Here is a 12,589-nt window from a genome sequence, read left to right on the forward strand (position 1 = left end):
AGAACCGACAGCTGAATAGCCGTGCCGTGACAGGGTGCATTGAACATTTCCACTGAGAGGATGGGAGGTAGCCACTGACAACGGTGAAACCCTTGCTTAAGCTTGCCATGAAAAAGAGTAGGAAGGATTGGATGAAGACAGTAGGAAAGCAGAGAGACGGAAGGGACAAGCATCTTCATACGCTTATCTGAAATTCCTACCAATGAATTACATAAGTATCTCTATCTTTATCTTTATGTTTTATTCGTATATCATCATTCATATCCATTTGAGTCTGCCTGACTAAGATTTACAAGGTGACCATAGCTTGCTTCATACCAACAATCTCTGTGGGATCGACCCTTACTCGCGTAAGGTTTATTACTTGGACGACCCAGTACACTTGCTGGTTAGTTGTGCGAAGTTGTGTTTATGCCATGGTATTGAACACCAAGTTTTTGGATTCATCACCGGGGATTATTTGTGTTGTGAAAAGTATTGATCACAATTTCGCGCTACCACTCATCATGCACTCTAAATACTAATTCACCCATTTCTACATCAATCAAAGCTCTTCCAGTGGCTAGGAATGGTCTTCCTAGAATTATAGAGGCATTCTCATCCTCCTCTCTGTCAAGAATCACAAAGTCTGCTGGGAGGAAGAACTTACCCACTTTGACCAGGATATTCTCTACTAATCCGTATGCAGGTTTCATAGATTTATCTGCCATCTGTAATGCTATCTTTGTGGGTTGTGCCTCTTGGATTTGCAGCCTCTTCATCACAGACAATTGCATCAAATTGATACTTGCTCCCAGATCACATAATGCTTTCTCAAAGGTGGTGCTCCCAATGGTACATGAAATTTGAAAGCTCCCTGGATCTGGCATCTTCCTTTGCAAATTATTCTAAATTACAACACTACATTCCTTAGTCAGGACTACTGTCTCATCTCCCTTTAAATGCTTTTTCTTTGACAACAGCTCCTTCATGAACTTGACATAGATAGGCATTTGCTCCAAAACCTCAGCAAAAGGAATATTGATTTGTAACTTTCTGAAGACTTCCAAGAACTTTGAAAACTACTTGTCCTTGGTCTCCTTTTGAAGTCTCTGAGGATAAGGCATCTTAGGCTTGTACTCAGGAGCCTTTGGCAGTGTAGGATAAGTGTCAAGAGAGTCTGGAAATGGGTTGTCCACACGCTTTGGAGGGACGTGCTCTACTTTTTCCTTCTTCTCCTCTGGAGCTTCTTTTTCAATTAACTCTTCATTGACCTTGGTCTCAGAGCCAGCTACTTTACCACTTCTCAGTTGAATAACCCTGCAATCTTTTTCAACTGGCTCCTCATCAACTTATGCTTCCATACTTGCCACTTGTCTACTTATCAAAGTGATAGCCTTGCATTCCTCTCTTGGATTTAGAATTGTGTTACCAGGAAGGCTATTAGTAGTCCTCTGATCAATTTCATTAACTCTAGTGGCTATTTGACCCATCTGAATCTCCAAATTCTTGATTGATGCTCTGGTTTCCTGCGCAAAACTCTTCATCATTTTCCAATTAGAATCTTCTTGTGATTTAGAATTTGCCTATGGAGGTGGTTGTTGTTGATGAGATTGAAATCGGTGGTTATTGCAATTGTTCTGTTGGAAGCTGCCCTGAGAATTATTGTTGAAGTTCTGAGGTCTTTGAGGTTGGTCTCTCCACCCAAAATTTGGGTGATTTCTCCACCCTTGGTTGTAGGTCTGAGAATATGGATCATTATTGGGATTTCTAGGAACACTCCCCATGTAATTGACTTGTTTAGAAGAGGGTTGAGTATAATCATAATTATCATTTTGCACAAAGTTACTTGTCATGTCATAAGAGACTTCTTGAGGTGAATTTTGGGTGTTGATAGCTGAGACTTGCATGCCACCCATGTGTTGGGTAAGTAGACTTATTTGCTGAGACATAAGCTTGTTTTGAGCAAGAATAGCATTAAGAGCTTCTACTTCTATGACACCCTTCTTCTGAGGAGCCTTAGAGTTCACATGATTCCTGTTAGATGAGTATAAATATTGGTTGCTAGCAACCAATTCAATAAGCTCAATAGTCTCCTCTGGTGTCTTCTTCTTGTGTAATGAACCTCCTACAGAATTATCTAAGCACATCTTGGACATTTCACCGAAGCCTTCTTAAAAGATATCTAGTTGCGTCCATTTGGAGAACATGTCCGGAGGACATTGCCTAGTCAGTAGCTTGTATCTCTCCTAAGCTTCATACAGAGTTTCACCATCCTTCTATCTGAAGGTCTGAACCTCTACCCTAAGCTTAGTCAGCTTCTTTGGTGGAAAACATTTTATGAGAAACTCAGTAACCACCTTGTTCCAAGTATCCAAACTCTCCTTGGGTTAGGAATCTAGCCATAGCTTTGCTCCATCCCTCAGAGCAAACGGGAAGAGCATGAGTTTGTACACCTTTGGATTTACTCCATTTGTCTTCACAGTATCACAGATTTGCAGGAAACTAGAAATAAATTGATTTAGGTCTTCGTGGGAAAGACCATGATACTAGCAGTTTTGTTGCACCAGGGTGACTAGTTGTGACTTCAACTCAAAGTTGTTCGCAGCTATAGGAGGCACCATAATACTTTTTCCATAAAGATCTGCAGTAGGAGCAGAAAAAGAGCCAAGCACTCTCTTTTGTTGTTCATTCTCATTAGGATTTGCCACATTAGCATTATCAGCATTGTTAGGATCCATAGTGGATTCTGCAGCCTTGTAAAGTCTTGACTGTTGTAAACGTTGCCTGAAAATCTTTTCAGGTTCAGGATCAAAGTGTAAGAGATGTTCTTTGTCTCTGTTCCTGTGCATAAACAAACAGAAGACAAGAAAAGATGGGACTCTCTATGTCAGAGTGCAGAGAAGTCCATGTGAGGTAACTTGTGTAAAGAAATAAAATAAAAATACTAAATAAATAAATATAAAAAATCGAAAATAATAGCTAAAATAAAAAATTCAAAAATTAACAAGAAAAATAAAAAGGAAAATATTAAAATAAAATCAACTGGGTAACACCAAACTTATTTTCAGAAATTACTAAAAATATTAGTGCTATTAAATTTTTTTATTAGATTTTTTTTGAAGTTAAAAACAAAAGTAAAATAAAACTAATAAAATATAGAAAGATAAAAAAATAACCAAAAAGAAACAAAGTGAAACAAAGAAAAAAATGAAAATAAAAAATAAAATAAAATAAAATAAAATAAAATGACGAGATTTAAATAAATAAAAAAATTTAAAAGGAAGTAAAAAAAATAAAGAAAACGGGGACAGGGATGGGAAACTTCTAACGGAAAGAAGGAAAGGAAAAATTAAAGAACCGAAAAATAAGTAAATAAAAAAATAAAAATTAATAATACTAAAATAAAACTAAGTAAAAGAAAAATGATATAATCTAAGGAATCAAACAACAAGTAGTTATTAATCACAATCAATCTCCGACAACGGTGCCAAAAACTTGGTGCGATATTTAACAACCCACAAACTATCCGGCAAGTGCACCGGGTCATACCAAGTAATACCTTACGTGAGTAAGGGTCGATTTCACGAGGATTGATGGATTAAGCAATAATAGGGTTTGATAGGCTTAGTTAGACAAACAGAAAATAGTGTTTGAATGTTCAAAGAGTATTAAAAAGTAATTAAGAATTTCAAAATGCAAACAGTAAAGAAGTTGTAAAATATATTTGGAGAAATAGTTAAGGCTTCAGAGTTATCTATTTTTTCGAATTAACTTTTCTCACTAACTATTTTAATTATGTAGGATTTAATTTATGGCAAACTATATGTGACTAGACCCTAATTCCTTAGACCTTTCTAGTCTCCTCTAAAATTCATTAACTGTCAATTCTTTGGTCAATTAATTCCAATTAGAAGTTACATGATCAAATTCCAGTTTATATGCCACAAAAATTCTAATTACCCAAAAATAAAAGGATTATATGTCACGTATCCCGTTAAATCCAGATAATTAAAATTTAGGAGAATATGTTTTCAAGCTGTTGTTCAAGTAAAGAGCTTTTCCAACTTTTACAGGAATTCAAATAGAAAGAGGGTCATACTTCCGTTCCACCCAAATTCATAAAATAAAGAGCGATAACAATTCTTAAATTATAAATCCATACATAAATTAAAATAGAAAAAGCAATAAAATCAATCCATACAAATAGATAGAGCTCCTAACCTTAACAATGAAGGATTAGTTGCTCATGGTTCAGAGAAGAAAATTAGGATTGTAAATTGGAATCGAATAATGTTGTGTTGGAATAACCCTATTGGCATTCCTTTTATAATTAATCCTAATTAATTTAAAATCTATCTAAAACTAAAATAATATCTTTTCCTAAAAATAAGATTTGAATTTAAATTCGAATTAATTAACAAGTCTTCAGCTGATGGGTGGGGACAACTTGTTTTGTCCATTCTGCAGCTTCTAATCTGTGTTTTCTGGGCTGGAAACTGGGTCAAAACAGCCCAGAATTCGCCCCCAGCATTTTTCTATATTTTCTACACGTGGTGTATGTCACGCGTACGCGTCAGTCACGTGTACATGTCGCTGGTCTTCTTCGCGAGTCACGCGGACACGTTGGTCACGCGTACGCGTCGGTGAGCAAATCTTCAAATCACGCGTAGGCGTCAGTCACGCGCACGCGTTGCACTGGAAAGCTCCAGATCACGCGCACGCGTCAGTCACGCGTATGCGTCATTCCTCGCTGATATCTCCTTTAATTCTTGAGCTCCTTCTATTTGTGCAAGCTTCCTCTCCATCAAATCCAGCCAAAAGCTACCTAAAATACACAAAATTGCAAAAGACTTAAAGTAGCATCCATATTGGCTAAAAGATAATTAATTTTTGATTAAACTCAACAATTTAATACAAATTCACTAGGAAAAGATAAAAAAGATGCTCACGCATCACAACACCAAACTTGAACTGTTGCTTGTCCTCAAGCAACTAAAACTAACATAGGCTTAGGATATGAATTTGCATGAGAATGAGAGTTCGATTAAGCTCATGTCTCTTTTTATAGTAGGGTACCCACTATAAAAACTGTAATCCTGAATAGGTTTGGCATCTCACTCTCCTTTGAATAAGGAGGATGTCATTGTCATTCGGAATTAGAATCCGGATAATATTATGAATTCTCTAATCTTTTATATTTTACTTTAATCCTTGAACACAGCAAAATTTACTTTAATTTATTTTTCTTTGGTGCTTTGCACCTTGAGCCTAGCCATGACTTTAAATGTTTTGTCTCAAGTTTTTCTTGACACAGAAACACCACAAGCACTTAACTGGAGAACTCTCTTTGAGTTCTGATTTTTCTTTCAGTTACTCCCAGACAGTGGTGCTCAAAGCCTTTGGCATACTCTGTTAAACGCACTTGGTCTCGACTCTAAGTGTTCTGTCTCAAGAATTACTTGACACATTCACACCACAAGCATATGACTAGGAAAACAACTATTTGAGCTCTTAATCATGTCTGACCTCCCTAGTCATTGATGCTCAGAGCCTTGGACATTGCTTTTATTATTAACTATATTTATTTATTTATTTATTTTTTCTTTTGCTATTTCTTTTACTTCAAAGGTTAAATTTTTGTTTATTTCAGAGAAGTCATAATAATTCTCTAAATTCCTGTTCCTTATACATCAACATCCCTTGATTCAAATTCAAATATGCATTGTTCATATCATGGATTCAAAAATCACAGAAAATACCACCACCTTTAAGTAAATAAGATTATTCTTAAAATTAAACTCAATTTCTCATGCAATACATCAAAAAAAATTTCTTTTTAGATTCAAGCTCAGTGAGTGGTACATGAGCCAATTTATTATAATTAAATCTAAATCTAAGAACTAAACGTACTAAAAATCATGCAAGCAATCAAAGCAATAGAAACAGAGGACAATAAAATAGGAATGGAAGAGAAATAGAATGAAAGAAACTTAACCACCTTAGTTATGTTGGTGGCCATCTCATTCCTCCATGAAGAACGTTCATTTCCCTTTGGTGCTAAACAGAAAAGCTTTAAGTGAAGCGTCAACACCAAACATGAATGTTTGCTTGTCCTCAAGCAAAGAAAATCTGAAAACAAAAATAAATAATAAGATGAAAGAAGAATAAAAGGATAAAGGAACAAGAGAGAATTAGGATTGGGAGAGAGAGAAAGAAAATTAAAACTGGGCGGTGAACTAGTGTAATTGTCCACAATGACGCGTGAGCGTCGGACAGCGTCCGCATGCCCCTGGGTTTTGCACGATTCGCGCGAATGCAGCCGCGCGCCCGCACAACTCTCTGTTCGCGTGGCTTGGGAACCAATACTTTCATACGACGCGTTCGCGTCATGCATGCGCATGCGTTGATGGCCGTTTGGTCAAATGACGCGCACGCGTCAGGGATGCGTCCGCGTGACCAAATTTGTGCTTCTATCATACTTCCTGCCCAAGCCAGCATAACTCTCTACCCAAATACTCTTTTACGTCAATTTTTCAGGTCACGCGTACGCGTCGCTGACGCGCCCGCGTGAATGGTGAAAATTACATACGACACGCACGCGTGGGGTATGCGTTTGCGTGAGTTTGTTTGTGCTAGAGGCATCATTCTTGTGCCACTCCCGCGCAACTCTATGTTCAAATTTATTTTTCACTCACACCCATCTGACGCGTACACGTCAGCGACGCTTGCGCGTCGTGGGCTCTCTCTCTCTCTCTCTCTCTCTCTCTCTCTCTCTCTACTCAATAAAAATCAAATAAAAAAAGAAAACTACTACTATGAAAAATAACTTAGGATACAAAATTATTGGCTTGCCTCCCGACAAGCGCTTCTTTATCGTCACTAGCTTGACGGTCAGCTCCTTTAAGGAGGAGGATCATAGGGGCTCAGCTCTTCACCCCTTACTTTGAACTTTTTTCCTGTGTCTCTGGTGCACGACATTGTGATCATCAACAATGGCGCCAAAAACTTGGTAGCGCTCTCAAACGTTAATCACACTTAGTCCCAACTCCGCACAACTAACCAGCAAGTGCACTGGGTCGTCCAAGTAATACCTTACGTGAGTAAGGGTCGATCCCACGGAGATTGTTGGTATGAAGCAAGCTATGGTCATCTTGTAAATCTCAGTCAGGCGGATAATAATTGATTATTGGGTTTTCGAATAATAATAATAAACAGAAAATAAAGATAGAGTTACTCATGTAATTCAATGGTAGGAATTTTAGATAAGTGTCTGGAGATGCTTGTCCCTGTTGGATCTCTGCTTTCCTACTGCCTTCCTTCAATCCTTCTTATTCCTTTCCATGGCAAGCTGTATGTAGGGCATCACCGTTGTCAATGGCTACATCCCATCCTCTCAGTGAAAAAGGTCCAAATGCTCTGTCACAGCACGACTAATCATCTGTCAGTTTTCGATCATGTCGGAATAGAATCCAGTGATTCTTTTGCGTCTGTCACTACGCCCAACACTCGCGAGTTTACGTTTGTCATCACGCCCAACAATCGCGAGTTTGAAGCTTGTCACAGTCATTCAATCCCGGAATCTTACTCGAAATACTACAGATAAGGTTAGGCTTTCCGGATTCCTAAGAATGTTGCCGTCAATTCTAGCTTATACCACGAAGATTCTGATTAAGGAATCCAAGAGATATGCGCCCGATCTAAGGTAGAACGGAAGTAGTTGTCAGTCACGCGTTCCTAGGTGAGAATGATGATGAGTGTCACGAATCATCACATTCATCATGTTGAAGTACAGTGAATATCTTAGAATAAGAACAAGCGGAATTGAATAGAAAATAGTAGTAATTGTATTGAAACTTGAGGTACAGCAGAGCTCCACACCCTTAATTTATGGTGTGTAGAAACTCCACCGTTAAAAATACATAAGGGATGAAGGTTCAGGCATGGACGAATGGCCAGCCCCCAAAATGTGATCAATAGTCTCCTCAAATGAATAATCAAATAAAACTGAGACCAAAGATATCTAATACAATAGTTAAAAGTCCTATTTATACTAGACTAGCTACTAGGGTTTACAGAAATAAGTAATTGATGCAGAAATCGACTTCCGGGGCCCACTTGGTGTGTGCATGGGCTGAGCTTGATCTTTACACGAGATGAGGCTTATCTTGGAGTTGAACGCCAAGTTGTAACGTGTTTTTGGCGTTCAACTCTGGTTCGTGACGTGTTTCTGGCGTTTGACTCCATAATGCAGCATGGAACTGGCGTTGAGCGCCAGTTTAGATCGTCAAATCTCGAATAAAGTATGGACTAGTATATATTGATGGAAAGTATGTATGTCTACTTTTCAACGCCATTGAGAGCGCCCCATTTGGAGTTCTGTAGCTCCAAAAATTCCATTTCGAGTGCAGGGATGTTAGAATCCAACAGCATCAGCAGTCCTTTGTCAGCCTTCTTATCAGAGTTTTGCTCAGGTCCCTCAATTTCAGCCAGAAATTACCTGAAATCAAAGAAAAACACACAAACTCATGGTAAAGTCTAGAAATGTGAATTTAGCATAAAAACTAATGAAAACATCCCTAAAAGTAACTAGATCATACTAAAAATTACCTAAAAACGATGCCAAAAAGCGTATAAATTATCTGCTCATCACAACACCAAACTTAAATTGTTGCTTGTCCCCAAGCAACTGAAAATAAATTAGGATAAAAAAAAGAAGAGAATATACTATAAATCCCAAAATATCAATGAATATTAATTCTAATTAGATGAGCAGGACTTGTAGCTTTTTGCCTCTGAACAGTTTTGGCATCTCACTTTTTCCTTTGAAGTTTAGAATGATTGGCATCTATAGGAACTTAGAATTTTAGATATTGTTATTGATTCTCCTAGTTAAGTATCTTAATTCTTGAACACAGCTACTTTTATGAGTCTTTACCGTGGCCCTAAGCACTTTGTTTTCTAGTATTACCACTGTATACATAAATGCCACAGACACATGACTGGGTGAACCTTTTCAGATTGTGACTTAGCTTTGCTAGAGTCCCCAATTAGAGGTGTCCAGAGCTCTTAAGCATACTCTTTTTGCTTTGGATCACGACTTTAACCACTCAGTCTCAAGCTTTTCACTTAGACCTGCATGCCACAAGCACATGGTTAGGGATAGCTTGATTTAGCCGCTTAGGCCTGGATTTTATTTCCTTGGGCCCTCCTATCCATTGATGCTCAAAGCCTTGGATCCTTTTTACCCTTGCCTTTTGGTTTTAAGGGCTATTGGCTTTTTCTGCTAGCTTTTTTTTTCTTTCTAATTTTTTTCGCCATTTCTCTTTTTTTTTCGCAAGCTTTTGCTTTTTCTTGCTTCAAGAATCAATTTTCATGATTTTTCAGATTATCAATAGCATTTCTCTTTGTTCATCATTCTTTCAAGAGCTAATAATTTTAACATTCATAAACAACAAGATAAAAAATATGCACTGTTCAAGCATTCATTCAGAAAACAGAAAGTATTGTCACCACATCAATATAATTAAACTAAATTCAAGGATAATTTTGAAATTTATGTACTTCTTGTTCTTTTGAATTAGAAACATTTTTCATTTAAGAGAGGTGAAGGATTCATAGAATTATTCATAGCTTTAAGACATAGTTACTCAATACTAATGATCATGAGGTAGAGACACAAAACATAAACACACATATAGCATAAAAATCGAAAAACAGAGATAAGAACAAGGAAGTTAAGGAATGAGTCCACCTTAGTGAGGGTGGCACCTTTTTGAAGGACTAATGGCTTTTTGAGCTCCTTTATGTCTCTTCCTTGCCTCTGTTGCATGATCCCAAGTGATTTTGGTGCTCCTATCCTTAGTTGCTCCCAATAGTTGTGGAGGAAAATGTATCCCATGAGGTATCTCATGGATTTCTTGATGAGGGAATTCCTCATGCTCTCTTGATGTGCAGTCAAATGATCTATTACTGAGCTATGGACCCTTGAGATGAATCTCTCCATCTCCCATGACTCAGAAGTAGAAGCAATTGTCTTTCCTTTTTCTTCTTCTTTTTTTTTGAGGTTTCTCTGGCCTTAGGTGCCATCAATGGTTATGGAAAAGCAAAAAAGCTATGCTTTTACCACACCAAACTTAGAATGTTGCTCGCCCTCGAGCAAAAGAAGAAAGAATAGAAGAATGAGAAGAAGATATGGGGGAGAGGGAGAGATGTTTGTGTTTCAGCCATGTAGGGTGGGTTTTGGTGTTAAAGATGGATGTGAGTGGTGAAGAAGAGAGAAGGTGAGTTGAGGTAGGTGGGGATCCTGTGGGGTCCACAGATCCTGAGATGATCCTGTGGGGTCCACAGATCCTAAGGTGTCAAGGATTTACACCCCTGCACCAGTGAGGCGTGTAAAACATCCTCTGCATGCAATCCTGGCGTTTAACGCCAGATCGGTGCTTGTTTCTGGCGTTAAACGCCAGCTCTAAGCTTGTTCTGGGCGTTCAACGCCTATCTGCAGCATGTTTCTGGCATTGAACGCCAGCTTTCCTTAGTGTGCAATCCTGGCGTTTAAACGCCAGATTTCTGCATGTTTCTGGCGTTCAGCGCCAGATCCATGCTCTATTCTGGCGTTGAACGCCAGCCAGATGCTCCTTACTGGGTTTAAACGCTAGTAAGTCCTTCCTCCAGGGTGTGATTTTTCTTCTGCTGTTTTTGATTCTGTTTTTAATTTTAGTATTTTTTTCGTGACTCCACATGATCATGAACCTAATAAAACATAAAAGAACAATAAAAAGAAAAATAAAATTAAATAAATAAAAATTTGGTTGCCTCCCAATAAGTGCTTCTTTAATGTCAATAGCTTGACAGTGGGCTCTCATGGAGCCTCACAGGTGATCAAGTGAATGTTGTAGACTCCCAACACCAAACTTAGAGTTTGGATGTGGGGATTCAACACCAAACTTAGAGTTTGGTTGTGGCCTCTCAACACCAAACTTAGAGTTTGATTGTGGGGGATTTGTTTGACTCTGTACTGAGAGAAGCTTTTCATGCTTCCTCTCTATTGTTAAAGAAGAAGATCCTTGAGCCTTAAACACAAGGTAGTCCCCATTCAATTGAAGGACTAATTTTCCTCTATTAACATCTATCACAACTCCTGCTGTGGCTAGAAAAGGTCTTTCAAGGATGATGCATTCATCCTCCTCCTTCCTAGTGTCTAAGATTATGAAATCAGTAGGGATGTAAAGGCCTTCAACCTTTACCAACACGTCCTCTACCAATCCATAAGCTTGTCTTATTGACTTGTCTGCCATTTGCAATGAAAATATGGCAGGCTGTACCTCAATGATCTCTAACTTCTCCATTACAGAGAGTGGCATAAGATTTATGCTGACCCCAGGTCACACAGAGCCTTTTCAAAGGTCATGGTGCCTATGGTACAGGGTATTAAGAATTTGCCAGGATCTTGTCTTTTTTGAGGTAAGGTTTGCTGAACCCATGTATCTAGTTCACTAATGAGCAAGGGAGGTTCACCTTCCCAAGTCTCATTACCAAATAACTTGGCATTCAGCTTCATGATAGCTCCTAGATATTGAGCAACTTGCTCTCCAGTTACATCTTCATCCTCTTCTGAGGAGGAATAGTTTTCAGAGCTCATGAATGGTAGAAGGAGATTTAGTGGAATTTCTATGGTCTCTATATGAGCCTCAGATTCCCTTGGGTCCTCAATAGGAAACTCCTTCTTGCTTGAGAGACGTCCCATGAGGTATTCCTCATTGGGATTCACGTCCTCTCCCTCCTTCTTGCATTCGGCCATGTTGAGTATATCAATAGCCTTGCACTCTCTCTTTGGATTCTCTTCTGTATTGCTTGGGAGAGTACTAGGAGGGGTTTCAGTGATTTTCTTACTCAGCTGGCCCACTTGTGCCTCTAGATTTCTGATGGAGGACTTTGTTTCACTCATGAAACTTAAAGTGGCCTTAGACAGATCAGAGACTAAATTTGCTAAGTTAGAGGTATTCTGTTCATAATTTTCTGTCTGTTACTGAGAAGATGATAGAAAAGGCTTGTTATTACTGATCTTATTTCTTCCACCATTGTTAAAGCCTTGTTGAGGCTTTTGTTGATCCTTCCATGAGAAATTTGGATGATTTCTCCATGATGAATTATAGGTGTTTCCATAAGGTTCACCTAAGTAATTTACCTCTGCTATTGCAGGGTTATCAGGATCATAAGCTTCTTCTTCAGAAGATGCCTCTTTAGTACTGTTGGATGCATTTTGCCATCCATTCAGACTTTGGGAAATCATGTTGACTTGCTGAGTCAACATTTTGTTATGAGCCAATATGGCATTCAGAGTATCAATTTCAAGAACTCCCTTCCTTTGAGGCGTCCCATTATTCACGAAATTCCTCTCAGAAGTGTACATGAACTGGTTATTTGCAACCATGTCAATAAGTTCTTGAGCTTCTGCAGGCATTTTCTTTAGGTGAATGGATCCACTTGCAGAATGGTCCAATGACATCTTAGAGAACTCAGATAGACCATAATAGAATATATCTATCATGGTCCATTCTGAAAACATGTCAGAAGGACATCTTTTGCTCATCTGTTTGTATCTTTCCCA

The sequence above is a fragment of the Arachis duranensis genome, chromosome 7 (assembly GCF_000817695.3).
Source record: "Arachis duranensis cultivar V14167 chromosome 7, aradu.V14167.gnm2.J7QH, whole genome shotgun sequence".
Taxonomy (NCBI): Eukaryota; Viridiplantae; Streptophyta; class Magnoliopsida; order Fabales; family Fabaceae; genus Arachis; species Arachis duranensis.